This window comes from Hyperolius riggenbachi, chromosome 9 (genome assembly GCF_040937935.1).
Source record: "Hyperolius riggenbachi isolate aHypRig1 chromosome 9, aHypRig1.pri, whole genome shotgun sequence".
NCBI classification, from domain to species: Eukaryota; Metazoa; Chordata; class Amphibia; order Anura; family Hyperoliidae; genus Hyperolius; species Hyperolius riggenbachi.
In genome coordinates, this window is record NC_090654.1 from 235,193,220 (window position 1) to 235,203,090 (window position 9,871).

The following is a 9,871-nucleotide window of genomic DNA, read 5'->3' on the forward strand; positions in this document are numbered from 1 at the left end:
GTCCAAAGGCGATATTCCCTGCCTATAGGCCCATGTCGTAGCAGCTGCCCTTGTAGAGTGAGCTTTTAAGTCTAAAGGTGGGTCTCTCCCTGCGGCTCTATAAGCTTCTCTTATACAATCTTTGATCCATCTGGCTATCGTTGTGGCTGAAGCTTTAGCTCCTTTATGTTTACCTGAAAAGTTTACAAACAAAGATTCCGTCTTCCTAAACTCTTTCACTTTGTCCAGGTATGCTAATAGGTTTTCTTTAACATCCAGTCTATGCCATCTTACTTCTTCCTTCGTTTTAGGGTTTGTATAGAATGATGGTAGTATAATCTCCTGTGTTCTATGGTAAATATCACTTACTTTAGGAAGAAATTCCTGACTTGTTCTTAACACTACCCTATCCTCATAAAAAGAACAAAACGGCTGTCTGCAAGATAACGCTTGTAGCTCACTAACCCTTCTCGCAGAGGTAATGGCTACCAGAAATACTGTCTTTAACGTAGAAATACGTAAGGAATCTTTCTCCGTAAAAAAATCAGATGAAAGAGACTGTAAAACAAAAGGTAAATCCCATCTGGGAAAATTTTTAACCAAAATTGGTTTACTTCTTTCAATTGACTTAACAAACCGTATAACGAGCGGATCCGTCGCTAACTTTTTATCAAAAAAAAACGATAGGGCTGAAATTTGGACTTTTATCGTGCTCAAAGCCAGCCCCTTATCCACGCCTTCCTGTAAAAATTCTAGAATGGAAGCGATTTCTGTGGATTTGAAGTTTGACGTTTGTAACCATAAATTATATGTTTTCCAGTATTTCTGGTAAATTAATCTAGTATTACGTTTTCTGCTGTTTAGCAGTGTTGTAATCACTCTTGAAGACAGCCCTTTGGTTCTAAGGACTGCTTCCTCAGTAGCCATGCTGTTAGCTTCCACGTAGTTGCTTGTTGGATAGGCTGTCCCTGACAGAGAATCATATCCTTCGCTACTGGCAGTCTCCATGGAGGATCCACCGAGAGAGCCAGCAGCAAGGGGTACCATGACCTTCTGGGCCAATCTGGAGCAATTAACATCATTGTTCCGGTTGACCTTAACAATTTTTGTAACACTAGGGCCATCAGATTCAGAGGTGGGAATGCATACATCAATGGCTTGTTCCAGTCCTGCGACAGAGCATCTATTCCTAATGGATTGTCCATCATATTCAGAGAGTAGAAATTACTGCATTTTTTGTTCCTCCTGTTCGCAAATAAATCTACGTGAGGACGACCCCATCTGATCACCAACTGATCGAAAATTCTGTCGTTTAGACTCCACTCCATATTGGAGATTTGTTGTCTGCTTAACTGGTTGGCTAGAACATTCAATGTCCCCTTCAAATGTACTGCCGTTAAAGATAGAAATTTCTTTTCTGCAATCTTAAGAATTTCTAACGCCAACTGCAACAGTCTTTTTGACTTTGTTCCCCCTTGACGGTTGATGTAGGCCACCACCGTGGAATTGTCCGTTCGTACTTGAACGTGAGTGGTCTGTAACATATGCATCATGCTGATGATTGCCATCTTTACCGCATACAACTCTCTGAAATTGGAAGAACTTCTGGCCATTGACTGATCCCAAATGCCCTGTGTCTGAAAAGAGTCCACATGTGCCCCCCAACCGACTGCACTTGCATCTGCGGTCAGAATTTTTTGTATCGGAAATCTCCATAATTTTCCTATCTCTAGGTTGCTCACTGCCAACCACCATTGAAGATCTATTTTTACTTCGTCCTCTACTTTTATTAATTGGTCTAACGAATGTGGATCTTTGTTCCAGTTGTCTAACAGCCAGGCCTGCAAAATTCTGACGTGCATCATTGCCCACTGTACTGCCGGCGCAGATGACGTCAGAAGGCCCAGCAACCACATGATCTGCCTCAAGGATATCACCTGAAGTGTCATGAATTGATTTATCTCGTTTATAATCTTTAGGATCTTTTCCTTTGATAAATATAACTTTTGGTCTATCGAATTTATGATAAATCCGAGAAACTGGATTTCCTGAGTGGGCTGTAGCTGCGATTTTTCTTCGCTGACTAACCAGCCGGCTAACTGAAGTTCCTGCAACGCTGTTTCCCTGTGTCCTATCAAATTTTGCTTTGATTTTGCAATAATTAATAGGTCGTCTAGATAGGGGACTATTAGTACCCCCTTTTTGTGCAGTGCTGCGACTACTTCTGCCATGACCTTTGTAAAGATCCTTGGAGCAGAAGTAATCCCAAACGGGAGGCATCGGAACTGTAGATGTTGTATTCCGCTTCCCGTCTGGACAGCGAACCTCAGAAACTTTTGAGATTCCAGTTCTATCGGAATGTGCCAGTACGCGTCTTTTAAATCTATGCTGAGCATAAATCCTCCCGGAATTAAAAGATTCCTGATCGAGTGAATTGATTCCATACGAAACTTTTCGTATTTTATGAAAGGATTGATCGGTTTTAAATTCAGAATCAATCTGAATTTTCCCGACGGTTTTGGAACCAGAAAGATTTTTGAATAAAAACCTTTCCTCCTTTGATCCACTGGCACTACCGATACAACCTTCCTCTCCAACATATCCTGTATTATTGAGTGTATGGCCTCCTGATGGACCGAGGATATCAAATTCTTGGTTATCACAAATCTTGATGGTGGGATCTTTTGGAATACTATGTGATAACCGTCTTTTATCGTATTGATAATAAATGGGCTGTCTGACATTTCTCTCCAATGTGTTAGGAAGTAGCCCAACCTTCCTCCCACCGGAATTATGTCACTGTTTAAATTGGGTTGCAGGATTCCTAACTGTCGAGTCCTGCCTCTTCTGACCTTTCGAAAAAGGCCAGTCTCTTTTTTTGGTTTGAAATCTTGTTTTAAAGTTCTTAAAGTTTTGTGGGTCTTTTCGAAAAGGACGCTTCCCTTGAACCTGTGATTTCTTTCTGGGAAACGACTTTTTCCTGTCAGCTGTACGTTCTAGAATTTGCTCTAGTTCCGGCCCAAACAGTGTATCCCCCACTACCGGCATTGATACCACCCTATTCTTTGAAGACATACTACCTTGTCAGGTTTTTAGCCATAGATGACGTCTAGCCACACTGAGAATACCCGCAGCTCTGGCCGTAATTCTTACTGACTCTGATATTGCGTCGGTAATGTAAGATACTGCTTTGTCCATTACCGTCATAGAGTTCAGTAATTGATCTTTAGGAGTCTCAGCAACTATATTCTCCCGCAACTGGGACATCCACAGACCCAGTACTCTGATAACACAGGTAATTGCCGTTGCCGGCCTGAAATTTGTACAAATCGCAGGCCACAACTTTTTAAGCGCAAATTCATCTTTTTGTCAGATTGGTCTTTTAAGTGACCCAAGTCCTCAAAAGCCAATTCGTCATCTCTGTCCACCTGTGAAAAAGCTGCATTTAGTTTAGGTGACTTATCCCAATTTTTACAATCGTCCTCGGAAAAGGGAAACCGTCTCTTAAATCCTCTAGACATAAAAAGTTTCCTATCAGGATTCTTCCACTGGCTGCTAATCATATTTTTTGTGGATTGATGTATTGGAAATACTAAATCCTCCATGGACTCCATTCCTTCATATAGCCTATCATGAACGGATAATTCAGTGGGTTTTGACTTTTTGATTTGTAATTCCTCATATATTGCTTCCAATAACATCTCTGTCTCTGATACTGGAAATTTAAATCGAGATGGCTTCTCCTGACTATTCCCATCCTGTGACATATAAGACTCCGCCGAAGAATCGTAAACACTTAATGGTTCATTTTCTTCATCTGACTCCACCACCCGATTAGATTTTCTAGATGCTTTTTTATGTATGTGTTCCACCACTGATTGTTCCTGCACTTGTGCCTGACCCTGTGGCTGTGCTTGTGCCTGGGACTGTATTTGAGACTGAAACTGCACCTGAGGTTGTGCTTGTGTTTGAGTCTTAGACAGTGTTTGTATCTGAACCTGCTGAGGCCCTTCAGGCTGTTGAGATACTGCCGGCACTGATAATGAAGCTTTTAAAGTCTTTTAAAGTATCCTTCAATTCTTTCCTAAAAGAGTTTATTAATTCTTTAGTAGAACCTCCATCCTCCTTTACTGCTTTAGATAGACAATGCTGGCATAGAAATTTCTTCTTCTAACTAGTATCTAATTTTTTACTACATGCAGGGCACTGCTTATGACTGGGCCTAGGCACCGAATCGCCTGGGTTAGTCTGAAATATAAAGAAACAAACCTATATGTGATTAAATGCATGATATCCCATAACCAACAGTGAAGAAACTCCTGTTCATATAATGTTATCCACCAGATCAGTTAAAGTATTGCTGGCAAACAATTTACAGGATATCAGTCAAACATGCATAAAAACAAAATGCCCACAGTGCATGAACAGCATATTCCAAAGTTTAAGTCAAGAAACCACATGCTGATATTACAAAACAATTGCACTTCATACTGCACCGTAGTCAGATGAATAGGCGAGGACCATACACCGCTTCCCGCTGGCAAAACACAGCCCCAGCCCCATCCCAGCACCCTACCGCTCTCCCTTCGGCGGCTCCTGTGTCTCCTCCATTGCCACGAGGAGATTGTGGTGCTGGGACGCTAACAGGCCGCTCCTCTTCAGTCAGCGCGCATGCGGTGACGTCATCTGCCCCGGAAACTGACTCCGGACCCGGAAGTGCTCCACATGCGGCCTCTGCCCGCACAATCCGGCGTCCACCGCCCGGCTGAAAGCCTCCTGCCACACTGCGTCCTCGGAGCGGCCCTCCCGCAAGCTCTCTCTCTTCCCCAGGAAAAAAAGTGAGTCTGCTGCAGGGACCTGGGTAAGCTAAATGGGTACTTTTGATAACCCAGCCTCCCAGAAAAAACGCTGCGTGCACCACTCGCCCCTAGCCCCCCAGGCTCTCCGGGACAGCTGTACACTTAGAGAGGCATGTTTCTGGAACAGGAAACATCCTATACTGCCTGACCTCCGGTTCCATTTTTAATTTATAGGGAGGCTCTGGGATGTTTCCTGTTTCTGGGAGGAGCCAAGTCTCAAAGTGTACCTGTCCTGGAGTGTACTGGAAAAAACATTTTATGCAATACCAGCTTTCTACAAAAAAGAAAGAGGTCCTTAAAGGACTGTAAATTTATCCAAAGGGGCCGTGGGTGAAAAAGTGAGCCCCCGCTCCAAAACTGAACTCTCTGCCTCACTAAAGTTGATAATCAGACAGATTAATGATCCTTAATTTAGTCGATTCAATTTCTTGGTCTGATTGGTTTTGTTTCGTAGATTGTGTGCTACTGAGGCCCCCTGGGCTGTTTGTATCCGTGATTCTGTGCCTGCCTGACCTCCTACCACCCCTTCTGTTTCACTTTCGGCCCCACTTGCTTCGGATAAAAAAAATCACTGTGTGTCTATTTCTGAATGATTCTCATCAAAATATCTAGCACTGTCACCCTGGGGGCCACTACTAGGATTAGAATTAGTGGGCTTATCAGGTTTTGGTCTGGGTCTGTTACCCCCACTTGGATTACCTGATCCTCCACCACGTGGTTTTTTGGGGCGTCCCCGTCCATTACCACGGTGTTTCCATCTATATGCCTGTCCATCATCAAAATCTTTGCGATCTCTACCATATTTATTTTTCTTTCCATTACTTATGCATTTTTCAAAATCCTCCAATTCCCCCTTGAATTTGTTCAAGAAGGGTTGGACTAATTTGGATTCGTCAAAACTTTTCAAATCTGTTTGGACCACTGAAATTTCAGTTTTGGTTTTTTCCAATAGCAATTGGTCATGTTCAATGAGCATATTTAAAATAATAACAGAGCATTTTCCCAAGCCGCATTCCCATTTCTCTTTAAATTGGAAGTCCGCTTCCCACGAGGGGAAGATTTGAACTCGCAAACCGCGAGGATAGATACCTTCTTTTATATACATTTGTAAACTATGGATATTCCACCAAAGACTGGTGTATGTTTTGTATAATTCCTTATATCTATTGCACAAATCACGAAATGGCTTGGGAATAGGCTCAGCCTTGACAGCATCAGTCACCTCACCAAACAGTGCCTCCAGCCTAGTATTCCATGTGGTTTCTAAATTGTGCAGTGAGAAAGCCATGGTAGGAAAAAGAAAAAGAGGAGAAAGAAAAAGAAAATCTCATAAATCCTTGTTGGGTGCAGGACACAAGAGAGAGAACAAGGGATCTCAATTTTTTTTCACATAGTCTATGATATCTGCAGATCATTATACACACCTTTTTTAACAGTCATTCATCTGCAGATCAGGATGGATCTTCAGATCTACAGATTGTCTGATCTGCAGATGAATGTCCGTTAAACAAGGTGTGTATCTGCAGATATCATAGACTATGAATGCATTTTGCAGGAACAGATCTTTTGCAGGAACAGATCTTTTGCAGATACTGATCTGTTGAATGTCTACAGCATCTTTGTGTGCAGCATCTTGCAAAGATTTCTGTCTGATGGGGAGTTCAGCTCCATAGAATAGACTGTGTAGGTATGGCTCTCATACTACATGGAAGGGGGTAAAATTGGTCTGATCTTTCATTTTCCAAAGACTATGGTCTGATGTGTGTATGCACCCTAAGGCTGCTTTCACAGTGGTACGTTACAAGCGCACGTTAGAGCAGCCTGTAACGCAGCCTAACTCACAGCAATGAAATATCAATGGGCTGTTCACAGTGCCCACGTTGCGTTGGAGTATAACGCAGCATGGTAAATGAAAGTGCAGCGTGCTGTACGTTATTCTCGTATGTGGTTGTGTTCGGATGTTTGCACATGCTTAGTACTTTTTTTTTTCTTTATTTTGCCGCATGCGCCGTTTTCGTCCGATAGTATGCATCAAAAAGTACGCATCACGGACGCATGAAGAGAGGCATAACGCGGCTCAATATAACGTCCAACTTCAAAGCTAACATGCGTTGCGTTAGAGACACGTTATGCGACCTTAACGTCGCATCTAACGCAACGTCCAAGTGTGAAAGAGCCCTTAGTGTATTTGCACTTTAAACTGCCAATAGAATGTCAAAACGGACTGCAGGAAAAAAAAAATTTGTTAGCAGGCAGCCATGAAGTCAGACAAGCCATAAAATAACTCATTAGGAGCTGCCTTTCAGCTAGACACGGAGCAAGAGTGACAATGAAATAACAGGAGAAACAGCTATCCGAAGCTGATAACATATCACAGCGCAAGCCTTTCCAAGTCTGATTATTACAAATCACTCTTCACTATGACAGCTTTATTTAAATAATAAAAGGAAGAGAAAAAAAAAAGCTACAGGGAACAATAGAAGATCGTGATTTCCTGTGTCCATGAAAGCAAATGGGGTCAACTAAAGGGCAGGAAGGGCAACCTTTTATATGAAATATCATTTTATGTGAAATAAAACGACCAGATCCAGAAAACATAGGCTGCGCTAATGTGTCACACAGGCGACAAGGTTAAGGCCAATACTTTACACTGTACAATATGTGACGGTTTCCAATCGATGGTGACAAAACCCATAATTCAATAGGATCGCGGGGCAAAAGATTCATGGGAAAGCCGCCAAATGTCAGGTGAAATATCATTTCAATAACGGCCACAAAGCGCTACAGCTGAGTCTGCAAAAAGGGAAAAACCAGCAATGAAATTACAGGCTGGAACAACACAACATTAGAAGAAAGCTGCGGCTGGTTGTAAATTGTACATTTCGATTCGTGTAGCGACCTTGATGAGGCAACATGCTCTCTACCCAGAAATGTCTATTAGAAGCCTGCAGCATTCAGGGGGCTGGAGGAAATGGATGTTGTCTTAGGCAGCGCAGGTAAGAGGTGGTTTGGCTGTAGGAAAATATGTCACATGGAGGGGAACACTGTTTACATCTCTGCCAGTTACAGCCTGAGTGCCCCAATAATACCAATCTGTACACATGTCAGGCTGTCCAACCACCACGATACAGCAACTGGTTCATTTAGGAAAGCAGCGCACAGCGTGAGTAAAAGCACACCGTTGTTTTTTTTTCCTCTCCAGCTGCTTCTATGGAAAGAAGGGACTGGCCACAATTACCTGGCAAAATAATTTACGGTATATTGAAGTACTGCATGTTTTTTATGAGCTGGGTAAATATTTAGCCGAATGCATATTAGCTGTAAGGAAAACCTGTTGTATTTATCATGTTTAGGAATTAGAAAAAAATGTTAGAAAATGTATTTACCGTATATACTCGCATATAAGCCGACCCGCATATAAGCCAACCCCCCAACTTTTCCATGAAAAACCAGGGAAAAATGATTGACCCCCATATAAGCCGGGGGTAGGAAATGCTGGCCGCGTGATCCCCCCAGTGTGTCCCAGTATAGCTAGTATAGTGCCCAGTAAGGGTAGGTAGTGCCCCAGTATAGCTAGTATAGTGCCCAGTTTAGCCAGTATAGTGCCCAGTATAGGTAGGTAGTGCCCCAGTATAGCTAGTATAGTGCCCAGTATAGCTAGTATAGTGCCCCAGTATAGCGCCCAGTTTAGCTAGTAAAGTGCCCAGTTTAGCTAGTATAGTTCCCAGTATAGCTAGTATAGTGCCCCAGTATAGGTAGGTAGTGCCCCAGTATAGGTAGGTAGTGCCCCAGTATAGGTAGGTAGTACCCCAGTATAGGTAGGTAGTGCCCCAGTATAGCCAGTATAGTGCCCCAGTATAGCCAGTATAGTGCCCCAGTATAGCTAGTATAGTGCCCAGTTTAGCTAGTAAAGTGCCCAGTTTAGCTAGTATAATTCCCAGTATAGCGCCCCAGTATAGGTAGGTAGTGCCCCAGTATAGGTAGGTAGTGCCCCAGTATAGCTAGTAAAGTGCCCAGTTTAGCTAGTATAGTGCCCAGTTTAGGTAGGTAGTGCCCCGGTATAGCTAGTATAGTACCCAGTGTAGGCAGGTAGTGGCCAGTATAGTGCCCTGCTCACCCCCTTCCCGCCGCTGCTATTACCTGCAGCGGCTTCCTCTTCCCCGGCGCTTCCTCTTCCCCGCTCTCATGCCCGTATGAAGAGATCACAGCAGCGCGCCCGGCGCTGCTGCTGTGACGATGCAGGGGGCAGGAAAGAGCGCGGCTCCCTGTAGCGGCGATCTGTATCGCCGTTACCAGGGGAACCGCTCTTTCCTGCCCCCTGCATCGTCACAGCAGCAGCGCCGGGCGCACTGCTGTGATCTCTTCATACGGGCATGAGAGCGCAGAGCGGGGAAGAGGAAGTGCCGGGGAAGAGGAAGCCGCTGCAGGTAATAGCAGCGGCGGCGGGAGGGGGTAGCGGGGGCCGCGGACCACCAGGGAAGACTCGCATACAAGCCGACCCCCCAACTTTTGACCCCCTTTTTGGGGGTCAAAAATTCGGCTTGTATGCGAGTATATACGGTAAGTGGGATTATACTCGATGTATGCAATTGTATGCAAATTTTCGTGCGAATTCGCATGAATGACGCTGTATGCGAATTTAACCATGGCAGTGCCGGTGTGCATTTTCATTGATTTCCATGCGAATTCGCATGACAATTCGCATACCAAAGCCGCAGGCGATTTCCCTATTAAATACATTAGCAGCGATTTGCATGCATTCCACACGCAGGCAAATTCTGAGGGCTCTGCCGTGCAGAAAAGTCATGCACAGAAAAACGCTCAGGAAAACTGACAAGTGGAAACAGGCCCATCCACTTGTATTGGCTGTGCGAATCTGCATGCAGATTCGCGATAGTGGAAACGGGCCCTATCTTATAATGCTGGTCAGGTCAGGAAAGGCAAACTTATGAATTAGCAGATAAATGAGGGGGGGGGGGGGGCCTTGAGTCTCAACTTTTCCAGTACTTTGAAAATCAGTCAGATGGTTTTAT